The following is a 25,799-nucleotide window of genomic DNA, read 5'->3' on the forward strand; positions in this document are numbered from 1 at the left end:
GTCAGATGTCGATGCTGGAAGTGATGTCATACACAAGTTGAATATGTTCTAGCTGAAAAAAGAATTCTTATTTTGCTCCCTAACAAGGTTCTGTAGAGCCATTCGGGAGAATGGAGAATAACCTACAGTTATAATAATGAAGTATACTTTAGAATTAAACAACCTCAGCAGTGTATGTAAAATATAAAAACATGCATGAGATGGAACTCCTTGTATCCAAGTATCTTAAGTGCCTAAAGGTAACCAAACTAAAGACGAGAGAGAAACTTACAAATGTCTCAGACCAGACTCAAAGCACTCAAAGCTCCATTCTTTGGAGGTGTGTTTGTGCCACCTGCAAATCTGAGTCCTTAAGTGGAAACACTGCCAACCATCTCTCTGCATCAAAACACCAATACATGTGGAGCTGTTTATTCTGGTTTAGGTGTTTCATATGGAGCATTTTTATTCTGTTTGGGTTTCTTTGTATTGCAGTTTACATAAAGATTTGCACCGTTTAATCTGATTAAGAAGTAACAGATAAAGTACAGACATGGTTCCATTCATGTTCTGTATATGTTTAGCTATCTCTCCTTACAGAGAACCAAACATGGACGCTACAGAGTCACACTTACCTGCAGTCCTTCTGCAAGGCAAAAGAATGTCACCTCTGAGTCAGTGATGCTGTGGGTAGTTGGAATGCTGTTTAGCTGAACCAGAAAGGGAATGACTACTGCTTGTAACTTCTGAGGTAACATGCCTGCCAGTAGCAATTTTCTCCTACTCAGATTAGTTCTGTCTTTTTTACAGCAGGGGCAAAGCAAAAAGACCAACAACAGCACAAACACAAACAAGAGTTGGCTGCATTTCTTACATTTGCTTCACATATTTTTGACACTGTCCACAAGTGGCAGCGGATAACTACAACAGGCAGACGTGGGTCTGTAATGTTTCGTGTAACACCAGGGCAGTACCAAAGCAGTAGCATTCTGGAATATTAATAAGAGAGATATGCAGTAAAACATGCAGTATGCAGTATCACAGCTTAATAAATACAAATAGGTTAACAAGTAAAATTAAAAATAATATTAAAATTGAAAAAACTGGAATTCACAGTTAGTAGCTGGTAATTGTATCACATTTTTCTTTAATATAGTATTGCAACTTATTACTGGACTGAATTCCGTTACAGTTATGGTGTTACTTCTGTTACAATGTCTACAATTAAAGGACAAAGGAAAGAAAAACATTGTTTTGTACAACTTCTGGGGAGATATGTGGAATTACTTGTATAATATTGCATGAAATACAAGAAAATGATGATGAAGTGCAAACTGGATACAGGCCAGAAACAGCTCAGACTTGCTATCGCAACACTGACCAGGGCTGGACTGGTAATCTGGCGTAACGGGCATTTTTACCGGTGGACCGATACACTTTTGGGCGCACCGGCCGCACAAGCAGTGGCAGCAGCCCATTCGTTCATTTTAAATACTTACACTGGATTGCCCAATTAAATGTCTTATTGCGACCGGCCCCTCCCCTTTGCACTTTTGCAGTGCGCTCACACAGCTTATAGAAAAAAGGTTTAATGTGGAAGAAGTGTCCAAAAGGTGGAAACGCTGAGAGAAAACAATAAAAACTAAAAATAAATGCAGCAAAATGTGTCAGGTTAACCGACATGTTAGCTGTTGGTGCTGCTGCACCATGAACAGTAGTGCAGCAACAACTAGTAACCTCACAGTCACAGGAGCCAGCAGCTGGCACCAGCTGTGGAGAAGTGAGGAAGAGACAGAGGACGATGGAGGGACGTAATCAGGAAGGGCGAGATTAAAGGATGCAGGTAAAATGAATGGCTAATTTTACCATGGGCCACCGCTAATAGCTAAAGTAGAGGTTTAAATTTTTTTCGCATGCAACAGTTGACAAGTAGCATAATTGATTAATTAATGCAATCCAATTACTTCTTGAAAAATTAATGAGAAATATGCAGCAACACCATCTGGCTAATATGTAAAAATTGGTAACAAAATTTAGCTTGACCCAAAGCTATTTCTTCTTAATTTGTATCTAGAGCAGCACAACTGAACCAATGTGTTTTGCAGCTGCTCCCATATTGACAAGGGCTCACCACAGTGGGGTGTGCCACATATCTGATTTGGCAGATTTTTGCACCAGATACTTGACAAAGGATTTGTTTCTCCTCCCAAGAAGTGAGGATCTTTAGCTTGTTCTATAAATATCTAAACCGCCACATTATGGAGGCATTAATCAGTGTTAGTTTTTTAAATGGCGAAAGTGATAATAGCGTTTTTGTTTTTTGGATGTGTGTGTGTGTGTGTGTGTGTGTGTGTGTGTTTGGGGACAATTTATGAACCGAATTTGGACGTAAGAGAAAGTCAGAGTGAATAATTTTTGTGGCTCATGTAGTGTTTGTGTTTGTGTTTTGAATTGACGTAAGAAATTTGATGTCATCATGGGTGTTTGTTTATTTGCTACTTTACCTTTTTTCTAAAACTGAGAAAAAAAACGTTTTTTGAAGGGTACGATGTCACATGTTCAGTGAAACAAATCAAGTGGACCCAAGTGCAGCCAAAATGGATATTGAGTGTCTGTCAGGTAAACTAATAAAGGCACTTTAATTACTCATTGAGTCCAAAACAGCTAAAAGACGAGAAAAATAGAAAAAGCCAAAAGAAGAAAATGACTATGAAGGCTCAAGAACATTGAGGTGGTATAATGACAACCTGATAAAGACTGAGGGAGAAAATGTGCACGAAACAACAGCTAAGGATTACACGAATAAACAAAGATTGCAAACAGCATGACATAAAAGTATAATACATTTTAAAAAGAGTTATTTGCCATTCCTTTTTCATTTTTTTTCTGTTGTTGGACTTGTTAGCACAAGAAATAAATACAAACAATGAGCAGAAAACACTAGAGAGACAAAAAAAGATGCGATCCAAATGATAGCGTGATTACATTAAGTTAAATTATTCAAAAGGAACAACGACCTTGCATTTCACATGATACATTTCTATATTAAAGAATACATAACCATAACTATAAAGCTACTGACAGGTGAACAATGCTCACTGCAGTACAGACATGCTGACATCTCAATGTTACTTTAACACACACAGCCACCTAAATGTTGTAGTCGTCCAAACAACTGACATCCCAACAAACCATTGCAATGGTGTTCCCTCATGGTATTGACCTTCTGCAACAAATACACCATTAAAAACTGTTCAGCACGAGGGCATGAACATCAAACCCAGAGGTTTGATGTTCAAGCTCTCCCTGAGTCATGCCTTCTCAGACTGTGGAGTTATTATACATAATATTGACACACATATAACTATCCCAATAATAGTCTTGTTTAAAATAACTGCAGACAGAAAAATGACAATTTAGTGTGGCAGATATGTCTCACTATTGCCATAACCCTCTGTGTCACTGCCAAAAGAAAATGCCAGCAGCTTTGTCAAAATGGCATTAATTGAAGCGACCTGAAGGAGATTATCCTGATCATGAAATAAATGAAATTTCTTCTTCCTTTAGTTATGCTGTTTTGAACTACACCACCCAACACTGTCTTATAAAATCAAAACAATAGTGAATTTTAAATTAGTGTTTTAAAAGCTGAATCATCTGGACAAATACTCAGACATAAGCAGACCAGCAAATTGTTTATTCCTCAGTGTGCACACGTTTGTGAGAACAATAATCGGAAATAAATAATTTTGCAATAAAACAAACATGGGGCTTTTGCAAGATTGCCTGTGATGATACAAATAACTTGTGCTGTTTTCTAATTAAAAAAATAAAAGGTGGTGAATCAGAGTCCTTATTAAAAGGTGGCTGCAGAGCACCTTCTTTCTTCAGCTTCATCAGTTGTTGTGAGCTCAACATTGTGTTCTGGCAGCTCAACTTCTGCTCTTTACTCATTCGTAACTATGTGTGTGTATGCGGGTGCATGTGTGAATACCCTTGTGTTTGCAAATGGCAGAGTACCTAATGGTTTTTTTTATTGTGTACCTGTGACTGTATGCTCCTTTGTGTAATCCCATGTGTGTATGTTAGTGAACGTTCTTTTTTTTTTTCTTTTTTTTCAGAAAATTGGAACACCTGCCTTTTTAGTACAGTAAACATACGAGATGAATCATGTGACCATTTATTCATGTCCTCTGCTACAGTAAAACCAGCCTAACCATGGCAGAGTGAGGTTGGGGATGAATCAGAGAGGACGAATCAGTGATGCTGGAGCTCAGTATCGTGAAGTGTTCCTAATATTTTGGAGTGTGCGTGTGTGTCTTTGTGTGTGAGGATTTAATGCAACAAGTACTTGGTGAAAAGTGAGCTGTGAAGAATGAAGGAATATGTTATCCCTGCTGACAGATGTATGTGAGAAAACATATTTTTGTGCCATACACCAATGGCTTGAAAGGCTTCGTAGCTAATGGAGTTTGCGAGCATGTGCACTGATGAACTTTTATGGGAAGTGACAGTACAGTGATGGTATGTCATGTAGTCATAAATATCTAAGGACTGTGCAGTAGAGGTTGTCTAAGCTGCTTCCAAGTCGGAGTAGACTTAGGTGCCTGTTACTGCAGATTTGGGTCTGCTGCTGTACTCAACCTCTGCTGCATCTTCTTATGGTTCTCCCACCCCAAATTCTGGTTTAGGAGACCCACTTTTTTCCTGTTGAAAGGGTTTCTTGTTCTTTGCCATCATTTCCTTAGTGCTTGCTTTAAAGGTTTCAGGCTCTGGGCTTGTTACAGTGCCTCAAGCCAGGTTTGATTGTTATTGGTCCTATATGTAGGTTGAGTTAGACTGAATAAACTGTGTGCTGGATAAATACAGGTTAGATGGGGACTCCATGTCTCAGCATTTTCACTGCTGCAGTGAAGCTGAAAAACTAGTCCGTGTGCTTCTTACTTCTAAGCTGGACTATTGTAATTCCTTATTATTCAGTTGTCCTCGCAGCTCCCCAGAAAGCCTTCAGTTGATCCAAAACGCTGCAGTGAGCATACTAACAGGGACTGGAGAGATCATATTTCGCCCATATTAGCTGCAAAGTCTTGAATGACCAAGCGTCTTGGATTCATAGTACCAGATTATGCTAAAAAACATTCATCTTCGCCATGTAGGATTGCTTATGGTGATCAAATAAAATAGGAGGGGGATTAAATCTCCTGGGGATTAAACTCCCAGTTTGGATTCAGGAGACAGACGTCCTCTCTACTTTTAAGTTTATGCATAAAATTTTTTTGTAGGCTCTATCACAGGGGTGGGGAACTCCAGGCCTCAAGCGCCGGTGTCCAGTAGGTTTTAGATGTGTCCTTGATCCAACACAGCTGATGTAAATGGCTAAATTACCTCCTCAACATGTCTAGAAGTTCTCCAGAGGTAATGAACTAATCATTTGATTCAGGTGTGTTGACCCAGGGTGATAACACCGGCCCTTGAAGCCAGGAGTTCCCCACCCCTGCTTTATCAGTATAACCAGAACTATGCTTTAGTTGTACTGCTATAGGCTGAGGCTGCAGGAGGTTGTCCTGTAATGCACTGATTACTTCTGCTCCACTCACTTCTTTCTCACTCCACATTAGGGTTGCCAAAAAATTGCTACTCATATACTAATCGATACTAATTGAAGTTATATCAGATTAAATGGTCATTTACAACAGTTTCGATACCAACAGTGCTGCCTTTGCCTTCTCCAGCTGACACACAGCTTCACACAACAAAGCCCCTGTCCTTGCTATCAGCTGAGGTAGTTCACATTCACAGCACTGAACAACACTTTAGCAGGAATTTGGAGATGTCAGTAAAGCTCCCGTTTCAATCACATTTAAGGATGGAACAGTTATCACCAATGTTAACCTGGCCAGCACACATAGTAACAAGCAGTCACCTTAGCTATAGTGGCTAACAGACTGCAGTTAAATAAAAGATGAATATTGCGAGCTGAACGGGTTGTGGATGGAATATTGAGCCATAGCAGAGAGGATTATGGATGTGTGGAGAACCAGGCGAGTTGCTGGTTGTGCAGTGAAGCGGGGGAACTGTAGCTAAACTGAGCAGGGGGTGGAGTGTGGAGAACCAATCTGAAGAAATAAAGAACGCCGAATGGCATGGGTTTCAGGCCTGAGGAGCAGGACTGAGGACTCAGGGCCCCAGTATATCTGCTGCATTGGGGGCTTCGTACGTACGTATTATATTAGCATAACTTCCAAAGTTCAAATTTAACTTTTCCACACTGTTGTTCTCATACAGTAAGTACACTAAAATATATTACATCTCTACTATATGGAATGAAATTATCAAAATGATTTAAAAAAATTATAAACTCCCTAGAATTTAATCAGAAATACGTATTTTGTTAAATCTAAGTTATAATTGGCAAAATGAACAACTTTTCAAAGAAATGACTTCTTTGCCATTACTGCAGCTGTTTATCCGTGTCACTGAAAATGATTTTCAGTATAAATTATTTTCCTGAGTATAGGTATCGGTATCAAGTTTGAAATTTTAGTATCATGACAACCCTACTCTGGATGCATTTACTGGCCACTATTACATGTAAATAACCTTTATATATGTCTGCCATAAATTTTGTTTCTTGTTTCTCTGTATTCTTGGTTTCTTAGTGTTCAAGCGTTGCAACCCAATATCAAAGCAAGACCTATGACAGTTTGAATCCTTAGGCCGAGAGATTTTGCACCAGAGGGTTACAACTTTAAAAACTCTAAATTAAGGTATTTGTTTGGTAACAATGATGTTCACTGCACCCAGTATAATTCCAGAGGCTCCAGAACCACTGCCAAACAACATTACTAACAACACTTTGGTTTTATATTGTTTTGTTTAAATTGGCCAACCATATGCACATTTTACAAAAATGTATTTTATTTCATCTACATCTTTTTCACCTTCCTTCTTCTTATTCTCTATTTTTGGGGGTCTCTGTCACACCGAAACCAACCCTGGATGTCCTCCTTCACCACATCCATTAATCTTTGTGGATTTCCTCTTTTCCTCCTGCCTGACAGCTCCATATTACACTTCATATATTTAGCCCAGTGTTTAGACTAGGTATTTATTTTAAAAAAAATTTTTTTACATTGTAGCCCACATATAGGTTACTGTCAAATTGTAGCTTTGAATGTTTCAGCAATATCAGAACTGCAGTACAGAAAATGTAAAAAATTTAAAAAAAAAAAGACAGAAAAAAAGCTAAACAAAAACCCATCTATCTACAATTGCATCGGTATCATTTTGTCAGTGCAAAGCTCTTCAAATTGATTCAAAAATGCATTTTGCTATTCGCAGCAAGCAGTGAGTGCAGAAATCTAGTCTGCACATACAATAATAAGTCTAGGCACACTTTATTCAGAATGTTCCCAATAGGTAAATTTAATCATATCCATCGACATTTCAGCTGAAGGGATCAAAATGTTAGTGGAATTAATTCCATCTGCAGTATCTGTCTAAGAGGAGCATGCTGAACAGCATGTGCAGCTCTTATCTGAAGCATCCTGCCAGTGAAGAAATGCTGGCTGCTCATTCAGCTGAGAGATGGGCCAGGCGGAACGAACCATGCCGGTCCTATGGCCTTCAGCTCACTGTGCCAAAAGAATGAAGGTCTGACCGACACAGTTTACTTAAGACAAAAGCAAATATTTTTAAACTGAAGCTGCAGATCTGATGATGATTTCGATTTGATTTTTATGCCAAAATTATCACGTCTCAGGGCCAGATTTGCCTTTCATTCACAACCTTTCACTCACAACCTGTGCTGCATTTAAGTCTGATTTACAGAGACGGCAGATAATTATGCAATCAGAGACTCAGACTGACTTCAAGACAGACTGAAGAGAAGTGTCGTTCAGATATCTTCCGTCTCAGAATAGGAGACTCTGATTGAGGTTATACACAATCAAACTCACAGAGAAAGTATATTGGAATAATTAAGTTTAAAAAAAAGTTTTGTTTTTTTAACACTTTGTAAAAGTAATTCAGCAGAAGTTATTAGCATATTACTGAGGATATAAAATGTTTGGGAACTGCAAAGAAAATGCAGCAGTAACTGCTTTGTCAGTGTCTTATCAAAAGGGTGCACTAAGTCAATACTCCAGTAAGTCGCCATATTAAATTAAGACTGATAAATTAATTAATTAATTCTGATTTGTTGCCTGTCCGTGCCCTTCTGTTGCTCCTATTAGCAGGATGACATCATTTGTTTGTGCCTTCCAAAACAGTTAATGAATAATAAATCAGTGTTGAAAAATAAATCAGCGTTATGATGTGACAATGCTTTAAAGGTTACAATACTTTCGGCACAAAAACTTGGTTTGTCTAAGAAAAGGTCATGTTTTCAAATGTGGTTAGTTGTAATTAAGCTGAGGGAGGCAACTTAATTTGACTGCTATGTTTGTTAAAGGACCTTCATCATTGTAGATGCAATAATAAATAGTTGAATATAGTGAATTATTGTCTTCATTTATGTGCCATGCAACTTGGAAGCAGTTATCTGTGATGGTATCGAGTGCTTCCACTCATCCATCCACCTCAGCCTCCCTTTGATTTATGACCCAGCACATTGTTTCATACTGTCACTGAAATGTATACAGAGCACAGGCTAAAACTGAACATAGCAGATATGTTATGAAAGCAATTTTTTTTTTTTTCTGCAACTGAAATGTTTTGTTGCATTGGTTTGTTAAGTAACGCGTGCTTCGTGTGGTACAATATGTTTGAAAGGAGGGACAAAAGATTGTGTTTATGGCCTCAAAGATCCTTAAATTACATTCTTCTCAGGCTCTATTTACAGTTTCAATTACTAAACCTGCACTGAATTGAAAGATTGAGTTTTAGGGTTTTTTGTGCATCTACTTAAACCAAAATGAGCCAACAAAACTTTTCAGTTGTAGAAAAAATGGGCTTTCATAACATATCTGCTATCTATCTATCTAAAAAGTTAAAATTGATCTAAAATTATAATAGAAAGCTAAATAATAACCATAAATAATTTAAGAAAATAAAATGCCTGTATCTATATTGCACAATTCTTGAGGAACATCTGTCACAGTAGCAGCTTTCATTAATGGCTGAGATGTCTGTGAAACAATGTTGTGAGGACTGATTGATTTAATTGATTGTTTTGATTTAGGATACACAGCTTCACAAATGGTTCATTATTACGTGTAACACTTTGGAAGATGCAAGCATAAGTTCTTCTACCTTCTATACTGTTACCTATAATATACTAAAGGCTTTGCTAATGATAAACGACCAACTATTAGTGTGTCTGAGTGTCAGCTGTTTGTCACACAGTGCTGAGGCATCCTGAGTTAAGGTGTTATGAGTGAGAAGTTTCAGTAACAACCCTTTGGGTAATAGGACAATGACACAGTTCCTAGTCTATCTCTGGATTGAGGACAGATGACTATAATTGTTCTTTATCTCTTAGGGACAGCTTGGCTCGACCCGCTTTCAATCAGCATGGTGACACCAAAGAGAGAAACAAAATACACGCAGAGGTCGGGGCGCGACGAGCATGACTTGCAAGTGCTCTCACACTTGCAGAGTTGTGGCTCAGCAAGCGTGAACTCAGCTGAACTTTGTGTATTTTTTCAAAAAATGTGTTTTATAAATTAGGAAAACTGAAAATGGAAACTTAGTTTTAAATGTGTTCATCAGTAGGACATTAAAAGTCCAGTATGGTCATAGAGCTAACTTTTATCTTAACTAGATCACTCGTTTAAATCTGAAACTTCAGCTACAGGATATGAAAACCACAGATATCACAGGGCAGCTGGGTTTTCATGAATCAATGTCTCAAAGTGCTCAGACTTCAGGCATACATGGCAAATATCAGATTTCCTGTACTGCATATGTGTTACAGCAGTTAGAGGAGGAACTATAGATGAAATATGGTGGCAAATATGGTGGTGATGGTGGTGCAGGGCACCGCACTGAAAATCAGCTCAGACAACAACCTAAACTATTTATTTGATTCGTGCAGCACCCTGTGCCTAAATACACCTGGTATTAGATTTTTTTTTAAAAAACTTTTCACACAAGTCTAAAAATTATTTTGTATTGATTAAATGTTTTCTAAAGTAATTTAGATACTTTAGTACATTAAAAGAATATAAAAAGTAACCTCCAAAATAAAATATAGTGCAATAGATGTAGAAAGTACCATAACATAGGAAGCACAAGGACATAAAAATGTACTTCAGCACAGTTTGAGTAAATATACATAATTCCACTTGTCCTATCCATGATCTGATCTCACTGTCGGGCAATGGCAATTGACTCAAAGCCAGTGACATTGAAGATATATTAGATATATTGCTCCACAGCACTCTGGAGCAGTTTAGAATATTTGGGACCATACAGTGAATTGCCATGGGATGAGATAACATATTGATATACTTTACCATGTTGTTGTTCAAGGCAAGCCCGATGGTGGGAAATTGCTCAATGATATTCGCCTAGGCCAAACAAAACCAGCAGCAATTTTAACTAGAGGACAGGGACATCTATAAAGCTCTCCATGACACCAGCAGTTCTGCAGATGCCATAAAGTATCTGCAGATGTCATCATAACAGAAATGATTTTGTCTTGCTTGAGGGACTTCTATCAGTCAAACTGTCATTTGTTGCAAAGAAATCATCTGCAGAAAGCTTGAAAGTGAGTTGACTAGCCAGGATTTTAAATAATGTTTGAAATCCCACTATTATGGTAATAATAGTGGGATTTCAAGGTAAGAATATAGTATAACTGTTGTGTGTTGTGCAACTTTAATGAGGTTTGGGGGAGAGTAGAGTGTAGTTAAACCACATACATATAAATGCAATATGCTGTAAATCTAGTGTTAAAGTTTTTTTTTTCTCATGAAGCAGAGGCTGACTTTTGATGAAAATTCCCAGCATTTGGCACCAGTGGACCCTGGGATTAGATTGAGAAGGAAATTATCACATAATCAAGAAGTGTGCATCAAACATTTTGGGAGTACTGCTGTCTGGTTTCTTAGATAAATTATGCTTAATTATATTGTTGTGGCCTTTGAGAAATAGCAATAAAAATGCATAATTTGTTGTGTGAGAGGCTGCAGCCGAACTTTGGTTATCACATCAGCCTCATGTCTGCACCAGCGTCACTGCTAAATTAGCTCAAACAGTCGATGGCAGGATTGTTTTCGTTGGTGCCCATGAACATTAAAAGGGTTCACAAGAATACAAAACTTATTTTTGCGGTAATACTTGATATATATAAGTTACACTCAGAGTTCATTTTTCCGACGTTCATCTTTATTTTATCTTCTTAGCACACAGAATATCACCTTCACAGCCCGGTGGAGAGGAATGACTACACCTCTAACTGAAGCTGCAGCAGAGATGGATGTCCACTGTCTCATTTCACTCCACAGTGTTTTTTTTTTTAAATTTAATTTAATTTTATTATTATTATTGTTCACACACCCTGAGTGAAAATGGTTTTACTGAGTAATCCAGAGAATTTCTTCTGTACTTAGTGCAAAATGCAGGAGAAACTGAAACAAACAAAAAACTATGGTGGACCGGGGAGTTATAGGACATGAGAGCGAGGGGGTGGAGGAGCAAAGTCACATGGTGTGAATGGGAAAAGAGTTTGCTGGAGAGAGTTTAAGTGAATTGCACACCACTTTTTTGCATTAAAAATATGTTCTTCAAAGATTTTACATCTACTTAAACCCCTTTTTAAAAAAACGTTTTCATATGAAAAGTAGAAATGATAAGAAGGATATGATTGATGACTCGATTACAACATACACTTTGCATGAAGATCCCACGTGTTGTTCAATGTAGGCGTTCAAATGCATAACAACAGCTTTATTCTTCTCACCATAAATATCTAACGCTACTGCCATGAATGAGATGCTTATTCTGTTTTAATGAAAATATGCTCTATACATTTTCGTGTTCTATATTTCCTCCTTGGATGTGAACATTTTTTTGACAGAAATCTGTGAGAGATCTGAAGATGTGCTTCAGCATATGTACCTAACAGATACAATACACAAAAGTCACATTTTATGTCTGTGACATTTTGAAAATTTACAAGAAAAGACTTGACATTTTGATAGAAACACAGCCACAATGAGAGCGTTAAAGACATTAGGTAAGTAAAGGAGGGATGGGAACGGAGAATGAGGACGAGAGCGCGGGCGAAAAAGAGAGAGGCAAAGAGAGTTGTGGGAGTGAGTGTAAGCGAGTGGGAGACTGAGAGCAGAAGAGCAGTAGAGAGGGAGATTGTGAGAGAAGGCTACTGTACAGCTATAACAAGCAATTCCAAGTTTGCTATTGGCCAAAGCCTGAATGGCCTCAAGCTGTTCCCGTCATTCATTTGTATTTACTTGCAAGCCGAGTCCGTGCCTGGCCCATTCAGAATCTTGGGGGAAGTCCACACCACATTGAGATGTAAAAGAGAAGTTTATATGCATCAGTTTCAGCAATGAAAGCAAACATTTGAATGTCTTATTTCTGGGGTTTCAATGACTCGCATTCAGATTTATGCAAGTCAGGACAAACGAATGACAGGGACATCTTGAGGCCATTTGCTCTACAACTAAGCCACAGTTGTCTTCAGAGATGAAAATGGTGCCGATGTCAAGCACAAAAGTTGAACAGATGGAGCTTTTTGTACTTATTGTTTATTGTGTGGGTATTATTAGCAATCTGTTAATCCCTACATGTGTGCCTACATGGCTGTGCTTTTGTCTGTGCCAGTTGGGGTTACTTTTCCAAGAGTATGGATTTGGCAGAGAAATTAAATTTTGATCTTAAAAAAACAAACAGAGGAAACATCACAGACATCTAGAAATAAAACTAAAAGTGCAAGGGGAGATGGAGGAATGAGAGCGAGGGGTGAGTGGTAAAATTGTGATTCTAGGACAGATGTAGTGTTTTTGTTAATCCCACATAGAGAAATGTTGAAGATAAAAGGATGGAAAAGTGACAGTGTAGAATACAAAAGGGAAAGAGAAAGACGTAGATCAAATGTTTACAGGAGGTGAAAAGGAGACACATCCAGGAGAAAGAAGCCAGAGAGGGAACCAGAGTGCGAAAGGATGGGGGGGGCTGATAAACAGATGGGCAGAAGGAGGACAGGAGAGATGGTGGGAAAGGGGAGGGGGCTTTCGAGAAGAGGCTGCCAGGAGGTAGTGCAGAAAGTTGGACTTCATTTAGATTCATGGTGAGATGATGGCCACATCGATCCTTCCCTCCCCCTTCAGACATATTGCATTTGGGTTTTTATCTCGAGGTCAGCTGGTGTATATCACCACAGTCCTACTACCCTTAATAAAAGGATTGGTTCCATTTAAAAAGTTCTTATATGCTTTGTGTACACTCACATTACTTTTTCACACTTGTGTTATAATTTTATGTTAAATGATAAGAGCACGTGATCTTTTTCCTGCTCTCAGTATCCTTTGGTTGCAGTCAAAGTTAAGTTGTGTTGTATTTTTATTTAGAGTGGTTTCTGTCTGGTAGCTCAGGCCTGATTGATAAGGCCTGCTGACATATGGAGTTCTGGATCTCTGTTATGACCCTTGGATTCTTGATCACTTCCTAATCTTCTTACCCTTCTTACTCAGTTTGTCTAGGTGACCAAAAAAGGAACAGTCCCACTGGGTTCAAACATCATTTTTCTCAAAATTATTGAAAACAATTATCATTGCTCTCCTGGGAACACTCCGAGCTTTAGAAATGGTTTTTATATGCCACAGTTTTATGGTGGCAGTCTGGACTGTGTGGATTGGTTTTTCTCCTGGACTGCTGTGGGAATTGTAAGTCCTATAAATGTGTGTCATTCAAAACTATATCTAATCCATTTAATTCATTCTATCTAAATACTTTTATAAACAGGAAATCTCAGTTTATAATTTGAAATTAATTAAAAAAAAAAATAATCAGAAACAATGTTTTCACTTTGCTTTATAAGTTTTTGTCTTTAGGATAACAGGGAAAAAGCCAATCATGTGCATTTAAAACTAAAATTGCAATAAAGTGAGCAAAATGTGGAGTGATCTGAACACTGAACAGCGGTTTGAATCACACCTTCCAAAATGTTGCCTTTAGATAACAATGATAGTGAAATTTAACAATACCTTGATATGCAATACTTATTAATTATTTAATTAACTTGGTCATTTGCCCCAAGCCCCTCCCACACACGTTTCTTTTTTCATTAGAAGTTAGTTAACTTCTGTCATTTTAACCTCATTCATTTCATAAGCACCACTATCTGCAGTCATAGGGAGACAGTGTTAAGTCAAACTGCCAGGGAATCAATTTAGAACATCTGGATGTTGTGATTCAAGTATTGATATTTTGTGCCAGTATAGAATTAACGTATTGAAAAAGAAAGCAACACAATGTATGATCTTACCAGTATATTTCCCCAAGCCTCTCAAATACTAATTACATTTTTCTTGCTTTTCTAGTTTTTTAATTTTTCTTATTTAAAATTATTTTAAACTATTTGAAAAGATACCATGGACTTTGTTATAGTTTAATATAAGATAAAATATGAGTTGATCACTCTCTATCATCTGAATCAAGTGTACATCTATTGAATTTATGTTGCTTTTAGTACAGAATTGCCTCTTTCTTATTCTTTGGAGTGTCTGCTTCTTGTATTATTGTGTGCCCCTGCATCTAGGGCTTACCTGCAACAACAGTCCATGGAAAGCCATAATACAACAAGCACTCTTTTTGAAATTTACCCACTTAGTTTGGCTACCAGGGATGGCAGACACACCATATAAGCCTTGAACTTTAGAATGCACTCTTGCACAGAAGCAGGGACGGAACAGTAGATGCTTTCCGTATTTCTTATGGAGCAGTGCGCTCTGTGCTTCAAATAGAAGCTAACTGTAAGATAACTGCATCGTGTGTTAACCACCAAAAGAAGGAGATCACTCTTTAGATGAAAAGGGGTTTTCCCCAAAATACAAAGTAGCAATTTGTGCAAAAGAACTAAAATTTAAAAAAAACAACAACAATGTAATAAATGGGATTTGTCACAGAATCTGGCAGTTCTGTACACTGAACAGGGTGTCTGAATGTTTGTACTGCTACAAGCTTTATTATAAGCTACATATGGGTAAGACAGGGTAAAGCTCGGTAAGTCTGGTCAATGCAGACACTGGCTTGTTATGAGAAAGAATATAAAATCTTGTTCTGGGGATTTTTTGAGTGAGTGTGTTAAACCAAAATAAGATAACTGACCTAAAGCAATTAGATGTGAAATGCACTACAGCCTTTATATGAACAAATGGGTTAACATGGATAACATGCTTAAAAAAAAAAAAAAAAAAAAAAAAAATCAAGGTTCAGTGCCTGTAATGTGCATTAGGAGACAAACCAACAGTAAGTGCCTGCCTTACTTAGAATAGACATGATACCTTTCCAGCTCAGGAATTTGTAGACTTCCATGCTGGTGCTTTCTTATCCTTAACACTGACTGTACAATAGGTCAAGTCTCTTTGGCATGGCATTCACTACCTACACATGATGAGAATCTCTGTCAGTGTCTGTTTACAATTCACTGCCAGCTAGCACCAGCCATAGATTGCATATAAATAAGATGCATGTCACTCATTGGCTTGTTAACCCGGCAACTCTGAAGTCTGAATTTTAGGAGACTTGATCATATATAGGGGGTGCTGTGGCTCAGGGGGTAGAGCAGGTAATCTAATAATCAGTAGGTTGATTCATAGGTGATTAAGTCCCAGGCTGCTCCAGTCTGCATGCCAAAGTATCCTTGGGCAACATACTTGACCACAAGGTGCTCCCGATGCGTTCATCAGTGTTTGAATTTGTGCATCAATGTTATGTGGAAAGCATTAAAAAAAAGTGCATGTATGAATGAGTGAATGAGAAGTTTTTTATAAAACTGTTCACATACAGTAAAAAAGTGCCATATGAGAACCAGTCTATTTAGCATTTATTTACATGGGAAAGAAAATATTAGAATTTCACTCACAAAATTAAAGCACAAATTTCTTGGACCATTTACAACACATAGTGAACTATACTGTATTTATATGAAGTAACTGCATTACAAAATGCTCCAAAAGTAATAAGACTACAAACATGGTGGTCCAGTTCAGTGACTGGAAGGTGGATATGGATGTGAGAATTGGAAAGCATCTATCAGCTACAGATGCTTCTGTCAGCACAAATGTTGAACAGACACACAATTTATGACTTGATGATGGCTGTCATAAGTAGCTAACTTCCCGTTAGCTACAGAGGCCAAAACTGTTTTAGTACCAGGCTGTGAGTATGCTTTAAAGTTGGTGTTTGGGGGGAGCCTCAACTGGTCACTGCAGAAATTGCAGTTTTTTTACGCTATTGACCAAGCGCTACATCTGTTCAGTCACCTGACCCAACTCAATAACACATTGGACAGCAGCCTTTTGAGCCCTTATTCATGTGTGACCATTTGGAGCGAGCGCACACACACTCTTGCCTTTAGCTATGTTTCAATGACATGGGTTCATTCTAGCATACAGCAAGCCTTTACAGTGTAGCTGCATTAGGAAGGATTCCTTTACAGCCAGCCTGGAGAGGAGGAGTGATCACAGCCACCAGTAACTCTGTTAATGTACATATGGGCTGCTAGTACAGTACTAAAGAACATGAACGGGCCAAAATATGGCTTGTATGTGTGTAAAAGCACAGATTAATTCTTTTGGTGCGATACATTGATGGTAAATTTGGTACATTTTGATGTGTTTGACAATGTTGCAGAGCTTGGATTACTGCATACGTACTCAGTGCCAACTTACGCTCACGGTGTGTGTGTATATATAGTTAGAGATGGAAGGAGAAAAGGAAAGGGGGAGGGATGGAGAGACAGAAACAGAGAGAGTAAGAGAGTGAGAGGGAGGTACAAGTCAGTATTTCATGGATGGCTGTGTTGCTATGGGAACAAGATGTGGGCTCCCTATTCCCAAAAAAGTGTCCTCCTTCCTTCCTCCCTTCCTTCCTTCTTTCCCTCTCTCCGTATCTGATCACTTCATTTCTCTCTCTTCTTCTTCTTCTTCACAGCATCCACTGCATCTACACCTCTCTCCTCTTCCCTTTCCCCCGACCACATCCCATCACATGCCTCCTCTTTCTCTAAATTTCTCATCCTCTCTCCTCTGTCATCCATCCTTTCTCCGCCCACTCATTCACCCCACCGCCCCCCCACCACACACACACACACACATACACACTCCATTCTCTCCTCTCTTTTACTATTGCCCATTTTTCTTCTTTGTCTCTCTGTCCTCCGCTCTCTGTCTCTCTCTTTCCCCCTGTCTCTCTGATCCCCCTGTCTCTTTAACACTCACTTATATTCTATTCTTTTCTCGGTTGTCATGGCAATAGGCTGGGGGCGTGAGGGAGCGAGTGCGAGCAAGCGAGCGGGAGTGGGTGTTTCGGAAGTGACATCTCTTGGGCAGTAACCTTGTTTCCTGTGTGGTGGAGTTGGGGGCGGATTCAAGGCGCTAGCAGCGCAGCAACAGTGACGCCGTGTGGACGCTTTGGGTGAGCAATGGGGAACCCGGGACGTGCCGCGCGAGGGCTGGGTGAATGATCTAATAGGTGAGAATACTCTCCCTCCACTTCTCCTACTCTTTCCCTATTTGTCTCTCTCTCTCTCTCAGACACACACACACACACACACACACACACATACACATACACACAAACACACACTTTTATCCGTCCTGCTTCTCATCAGATATCTCTTCAAGGCTGAAGTAGATTGATTGTTGTAGGGATCAAAGCTTCTGGTTAGATTCAGACATCACAGTTCACCTCTATTGGAAGAGCAGTTAAATATACATATTGCACCTGGTCTGCTCTCACATGGTGGGCACAGACACTTCCCACATGTGAGACATTTCCTTTCATCGGATTGACAGCTGGTGAGTGTAAAAGTCCACCTTGTGTTCATTATTGCTACAGTGAACTAAATGAGTATTTTACAATCCCAATCTTTAAGCTGTCTGGTAGTCATTAATAGGGTGTAGATCTCAGAAAAGTGGTGCTCAAGGTGGAGAGGTGGGTTCAGTGAAAAGAGTGAACTTTTTTTTCCTAAGTTGTAGCCTATGAATATGCTTTAAAGTTGCCTTAAATAATCTTTTTTGCTTACCACATTTTTTTGTTTTTGGCTTACTTTCTTCCCCAGCTGGTTGCTAAATTTGTATGTCAGGTGTTTAAACTTAAGAAGTAGGAATGGAACCAAGAAGTGGGCCACCACAGACTGAAATCTGACCACCCACCTGGCCACCTCCCACAAACAATTGTGAAGCCAGTTGGGAGCCTCTGCACATACTCATACAACTTAACTTGCATTGTGCAGCGACTATTTATCTTACAGAACTGTTTTGGGTTTTTTGTTGTTTTTTTGTTGTTGTTTTTTTTCTGTACACATGTTAACAGTGTCACTACCATCCCTTTAAATTGTGATAACTGTATCGGCTTCTGTGCTACCCCTAATGTAAGTAAAGGTCTGGATCCACCACTTCTAATTAGAGAGTTCATTGTTAGTTTATGAGAACATTTTTACTAGAAGCAGCTGCTCTCTAATTCAGGAAACAAAAGAAACGGGAGCCGTATGTGCAGGTTGTAAAACCACAAGCAACTAAAAGTGGACAGATCTTGTTCACTCAATCAGTATAAGCTCCAACATTGACCTTTTTAAGTGGATTTTGACTGTGTTATAAGCCACATTAAATATGCTTTCTTTGCCAATATCGTTAAAGACATTCTGCTGTTGTCTGTCATGGTGTGCTATCAGCCTGATAGAAATAGTCACAGTCGTGTGTGTAAAGTTTGCAAGGTTTTACTAGTGAGTTTTTGGTGCACATGTTGTACAAATGTTGTCAATTTGGGGTTATTGCAATAAGAATGAGAAGAGACAAAGTTCAAGGTGTATCTGTACTGAAAAACTGCAAAGCCTGCAGAGTTGACTGAGGAACTGCTCTCAAGTTAGCCATAATTATGCAATTTACTGTTGTTAGGGGGAAAAAAGAGATTACTATTAGCCATTTTATGATAAAACATTTATTATTCTTTGCCTCATAATTAACAAATGCATGGACACTGCTTGATAACTATACATAGTTTAGGAATTCGTGGAGTGAACAGGATAAAGGCTGAGTCAAGATATACTTAATCAAGTTTACCGTAAGTCACGTCTATTAAACAACAGGCACATTTTGATTTGAAGAATAAGAAGAATTACTACCAGCTATATCATTGATACAGTCATACATACTGTATGGTAAGACTGACTATAAGTGAGTGTAACTCAGAGTCTCCTTTTTTCTTACATCCTGCTGTGCACTTGAAAAAGATGTGAAGAAGTATCCTCTGCTATTTCAAAATGGAAAACAGCAGTGCCATTCTGTTTCAACATTCAGTCATCAGTTAAAAGGCAATTTATGGATGGAATAAGCAATCTTCTGCTGCTTGGGACAGTCTGTACAATACCAAAGTCCTTCCTGAAGTAGATCTCACCACTCTTGGCATCACCTCAAGGCAGTTACTGAGGTGCTAAGAAGACCAAGCCATCAGGGAGAGATTCATATCTGTAGTTTCAGTGGTCACAATGACATAAAGAATATGCTTGGACAGCAGTCTAATCTGTTATTTAAAAATAAAGGGTTCAATAGCTTTATTGATGGCTCAATCTAAAGTGTCAACATGACAAACTCTTGAACAAACCTTGGGTTAAAGTTATAGTTAACCAAGAAAAACAACAAGTATTACTTATCTTACAAAAAGATGTGTGTGCCACGATGCAACTGAAACTGTGAACCTCTACTGTGTGTGCATGCATCAGCACAACTACAAAAGCCAGCGATTTGCTGGTTCAGCTGTTATAAAAAGGTGATTTTTGTCTTTGGTGGTATTCGAAGGTATGTGTGAAACAATCACCACCTTTGGTGACACAAAACTCTACCGCAGATTTCATTTCAGGATTGCCAGGAATCCGTTTCTGACATACTCCCAAATTACTTTTCAAAAAGAAGGAAAAGGAAAAAAGATGATTCTTTTGAAAGGTGGGAGAATCCTAATAAACAACACTGACTATAACATAAAACAAAATATTGCAACACTTCTGAATTGACTGTGTAGGTAGATGTATAAAATGCAAGTCCCACCACAAGTGTGTTCTAATGTGTTATTTTTATTTCTCAAGTTCCAAACAGGCTAAGACAATGGGAACATTATGAATATTTAATTAAAAAAACAAACTGTAGAAACTGGTGTTTCAGCATCAAATAGATCCTGCATAGTTCATTTTATCCATCCTTCGAGTCAGAGTTGTAGGGGGCTGGAGCCCATCCCAGCTGTCATAGGATGAGAGTCTAACACAGGGCTAACACAAAGAGACATGAAACCATTCGCACCCACATTCACACCTACAGCCAATTTAGAATCACCAGTTAACCAAACATGCATGCCTTTGGAGTGTGGGAGGAAGCTGGAGCACATGGAGAAAACCTACGTAGGCAGAAAGGGAACATGCAAACTCCACACAGAACCTGTGGATTCAAATCCCAGAACCACTTGCTGTGAGGCAGTAGTGCAAACTGTTGGGCTGTGTTCTGGTCCAGTGTATACTAAAAATCACTATTAAGACAATATAGCCTTAAAACATTAAGTAATAACACTTTATAGCAGATAGAGATATAAACTTATCTTCTATTCTCCAGTGAGTGAGGGTAGCCTGTGATTGGTGAATATAGTCACATTTTCTCAATAGAGAACACTAATTAAAGTGTAATCCTACATAAATCTCTGAATCAGTGATTGTTGTAATGATGCAAAATGACAGCAATAGTACCATTGCTGTCATTTTCATAACTGAGAAATTGGTCACTGGTTGATTGCTTGTAACACCGTACACAGTACCTCATCTCTGAGCTATTTGCAGAGTGGTTGTGTGATGAGATTGTAAGTGCTTTAAATTGCTCAAGCGGGATATGGAGTTTGAAAGCTAGAGGTCTCACCACCCTGTCAGGTAATCATTGAGTAATTAGTATTGATCAACAAACCTATCAACCACCCACAGATATATTTAGAGGGAAAATTATACTGATTAACTTTTAATGAAGCAAAAAGTTGATCTCCCAACGTAGATTATTTTCTATTTATCGTGCTGCATCCTCATGCCAATTCACTATCACGGCCAAAACTAACGTAAGTCTAATGAGCTGGAGTTTCTTCTTTGCAGTGTACAGAAGAAGTTCAGGGCACGGCCAATGTGCTTGTTCAGCGAGAAGCTTCGTACTTCTGGGCCTCTGCGACCCCGCTGCTGACACTTGACAGCTCCTTTGACTCAGCGCTGACAGCAGCCTACTCTGCTGCACATATGCACCACTCTGACTCTGACGAGCATCCATGCATTCATTCTTGAAACAAGCACATCTGTATTCACTTGGTCTATCTCGTCGGGATCCGCTCAAATGCAGTAATACGTGATACTGGTGCAGCTGAGGTCACAGTAATGGCATGTGCACTATGTGGTACCGTCTTGCCTGGAAAGTAAGATGCTTTGGTTCACCATGCTTGCAGGAGTACATTATTTGCCCCGGGCGGCCCAGAGATATTGCAAGCTTTATTTTTAGCACTGTTTTGGAGCTCAGCGATGTGTATAAATCAACATTAGGTCTGTTGGGTTCCAGTAATGACAACGTTGACTAAGGCTGACCAGTCATCCGATTGGTGCATGGCACTCTTCTTTGTAAACTGCTAAGGAAGGCAGAAAAAGGAAAATAGCCCTCAGAGAGGGAACAAAGGCAGCGCAGAGAGCAGACCGCAGAGAGTGAATGAAAGACAGAGTGAGGTAGAGAGATGAGTGGAGAAAAGAGGCATCTCAGCATTTTCGCTTGTGCCAAATCGTTACTGTATATTCATGCAACCTAGAGCCGTGCCTCTGCACCCTGTACGTACAAACGGACAGCCAGAAGAATGGGTGTGCTCATTGAAATTCTGTCCACTGTGCTTCACAGGCCCTTAATAGACAGCCTCGGGGGTGGAGAGGTAGGCCTACAGTAGAGTAGCGCATATTGGGCTCTGGATGACTCACGCTGCTATACCCCAGTGAATATCTCAGCATCATGACTTTGCTCTGCACGGTTGCAAAGTTTGGATTGAAGGGGTTGGGTACTTTTTGTAGGCAGGTATAGAGCATGTGCTGTATTTCTCTGAAGCTTTGTGCTAATGAACAGTGATTCGTGTTGCTCTTACTCAACATCTGTCATGTTTCTCTTTAAAGGTTTGGCTCTAAGTTGACACAAACATCTGCAGTGGCAGAAGAGCGGAGTAACGGTGATATATGATTTCTCTTTTAATAATAAAATATATGGGAGGAACTAACATGCTGAAACTTATAAACATTTGTTTGCTGCAAGCTATAACACTTTTAAAAATTCCATTTGCAAGAAAAATACTGTTCCTGTTGCCTTTGAAGATAAAATGTGCAAACAACCCAGTCCAACTTTCAGTACAAAACCTTGAACCTGAACATGTCAGCTTTTTGCACTGTTCATGCAAAAAAACTTCATATGTATCGCATGTTTTTACTTTAGTTTAACGATCAGATAAAATTCTGCCGTTTTGGTTCTGTTGGACGTTTGCAGCGAAGGAAGAAAGATTCTAAGATCAACTGTGAGCAGCAAATTGGACATAAATGCCAGTTGTGGAAAAAATTACGACAAATTAATACTCATAAGTACAGATTGATATTTAATGTAAATCTTTTTTTTTTAATTTGTCAGAAGGTTTAATAAATACTCCAGTTTCATAAAAGTAAATTTTTCTGGCAATAATTTCATGGTTCAGGCTTTAGAGATAAAGAAGTCACTAAATTATTTGGGGGTAACAGACCCCGAATAATTATCTTAAAAACAGATTAGGATTAGAATTTGTTGCTGAAGTGTTTAGGCTGTAATGGTCGTAATTATTTATTTATTTTTGTTAATTTTCTTTTCTTGTGGAAAAACATTCACATATTAATTCAATCAGAGCTCTACAACTGAAGCACTGGTGAAATGAAAAGCTGTGGGCTTCATGAATAAGAGAACTTAAAATGAAGTCTCTAATGTGAGATTTTTTTTATTTTTTTTTATTTTCACCAACTTAATTAAAACTGTAAATTCAGAGGTGTCATGATGGTGTGGTAGTTAGCACTGACACATCACACCAAGAGGATCCTGAGTTTGGATTCACTGGCCATCTGGGGCCCTTCTGCATGGAGTTTGCATGTTCTCTGCGTGCCTGCTCGGGTTTTTACTGGGTGCACAGGCTTTCTTCCAAATAATTATTGGGTTAATAAACTGGCCATAGGTGTCAAAGTGAATGGTTTCATGTCTCTCTGTGTTAGCCCTGTGAAGGACTTGTGACCTGTGCAGGATGTCAGCCTCTCACCCTATCACAACTGGGATGGGCTCCAGCACCTACAACTGTCAATTGGATGGATACAAAATGGATGGATGGACACAGAGAGAGTAAATTACTGCATTATAACAATGAATCAAAGTAGCCTGATGTTCTACTAGTTCTGAAGATTCTCACCTGCAATGCATGAGCTTGTGTGTAAGCTTGATGTTTGCTGGTTACATACAGTGAAATAGTTCATTGATAATGTATCATCTATTAAAACAAAGTTAATGATATAATATATTGAGCATAATAATCTTTTTCTGTAGAAAACTTTTATATATATATATATAGATATAGAGATAGATAGATAGATATCTCTGAATAATTGTATATAATGACGTATTTTTAAAAAGCAATGCTTTTAGATATATGTAGTTAAATATAGATTAATGCAGCAGTCCCCAACCCCCGGGCCTCGGACCGGTACCGGTCCGTGAGAGTTGAGGCTCAGGTGTAAAATGTATGGTTTTCAGGGTTTTTATCGGTTTTCAGCGTTGTTTTGTTTTCCTGGGTCTTTTCACGTGTGTCAAAAGAAAATTGTGTATATGTGATCAGCTACATGAAATGTATTCTTTTATTTATCACTAAGCAAATGTCTACATGACTTTTGACATGAAACTCTTGTGTGATAAACAACTAACAGCTTCCTCTTTCTCTAAGAACATACAGATTTAGAAAAAGGGGAACCTCAGCTCAGAGTTCTTAGAATAACTCTGTTTTATTTGTACACACACACACACACACACACACACACACACACACACACACACACACACACACAGAAAAGTATAAATAAAGCACGCAGACAGTGATGAGACGCAGGTCTTGCGTTCCATGACTGCCCTCGCGAGTAAAGACAACTGCAGTGTTTGTGTGTTTTCTAACTCAGGTGTCTCAGCTGAAGAACTACGTGGTGATTTAAAGAAATCCTGTCAACGTGTGTTATGAATAAATCTTCTTTTTTTCGGTACCGGTACTAGTTTTATTTTGTTGTATTTATCCGCGACACCTTAAAGGCCGGTCCGTGAAAATATTGTCGGGCATAAACCGGTCCGTGGCGCAAAAAAGGTTGGGGACCGCTGGATTAATGTATAAAGATGTATATATTGCTAGGGACTATAGGGATGCTATAAATACATAGTAGCATGTATATAAATGTGTGTTTTATATGTTAAATACAGGTAGGAATTAATAAGCATTTCCTTCCTCCTACAGATTTTTTTCTTGTAAATATCATGGCTGTCTTTGATTTCATGTTCATTTGTTTTTTGTGCTTATTAAAATTTGTTATTTGCTACTTCACCACAAATAATTATTTTGTTCAATCCAAATCCCCACAAAGTCAACAGAAGTCACCAAACCTTTTCAAACACCCCTTCTTTGATCCAGCGGACCGTTTGGCATCATTTGTCTTATTTGCTGCGTAACATTTATTTTAATTTCAAATAAATGCTATTAGGTTTTACTGAAAATGCTTTAGGTGGTAATAACATTGATTAATAAATCAATGTTATTACCACCTAAAGCATTTTTCGCATGCAACATTGACATCCTCCCGAAATGGTTTAAAGTTTCTCCACCAAAAACAAAGAAAAAGTGATTTCTCCCTTACCTCCAGTACATATGTCAGGTATATGGTATTTTTATTTTAGTGCTTGGGCTCTACACCCATTCTGTAATATTAGCTTCTTTAAAGACAAAAATATAAATAACAACAGTACTGAAGGCCATCAAATATTTTTTTTCAAGTGATTTATTACTGAGGCAGTCCTGAAATACTGACAGGGGACTGGAGTGCATGGAGTTTCATTCATAACGGACACAAAACGGATGCACCTTCATGAGTGTGGTTAGCACAGTAAGCCTGCATCAGTGCAAACTCGGTATTGGAGGGCTTTATAACCCACTTCCACTTAAGGCTAGTTGGTTTAGAATAGCACTTCATGTGACAGATCTCTCCAGCAGGAACACACAGTCACAGTTAAAGTGTAGGGAGACGGTGTAGGGCTGGATTAGAAATATCCTGCCATGTTTGAATTACCCACTCATTCACTATATAGTGCACTATGTAGTCTGTCATCCATTTTGCAGTGCTCTTCAAAAATCTCAACTGTAAATCTAATTTACTATATAGTGCTTCAGTGTCATTGCACATCTCAGGAAACACGGAAAAGTAATGTACAGAAGCCGTGCACAAGTGAGACCTTTGTGCCTTTTCTGTTTGTTTTTAGAAGGGGGAAAGGAGCTGTCAGATATGCTTTTAATGTTTGTATTCAATGTGAATTAAACTGAATTATATTGCT

The 25,799-nt window shown here is 38.6% G+C and overlaps 1 protein-coding gene and 1 long non-coding RNA gene across 2 annotated transcripts in view; both read left to right on the top strand.

The window, feature by feature from the left end:
- The window catches only part of syngap1b (synaptic Ras GTPase activating protein 1b), a 175,166-nt gene that overhangs the window by 17,251 nt on the left and 132,116 nt on the right, over positions 1-25,799 (top strand).
- On the top strand, positions 514-23,980 carry LOC102076046 (uncharacterized). Its single transcript, XR_003222202.1, has 3 exons — positions 514-1,822; positions 22,331-22,383; positions 23,438-23,980. It is a non-coding gene; the product is annotated as an uncharacterized LOC102076046 (long non-coding RNA).

This window comes from Oreochromis niloticus, linkage group LG11 (genome assembly GCF_001858045.2).
Source record: "Oreochromis niloticus isolate F11D_XX linkage group LG11, O_niloticus_UMD_NMBU, whole genome shotgun sequence".
Lineage (NCBI taxonomy): Eukaryota > Metazoa > Chordata > Actinopteri > Cichliformes > Cichlidae > Oreochromis > Oreochromis niloticus.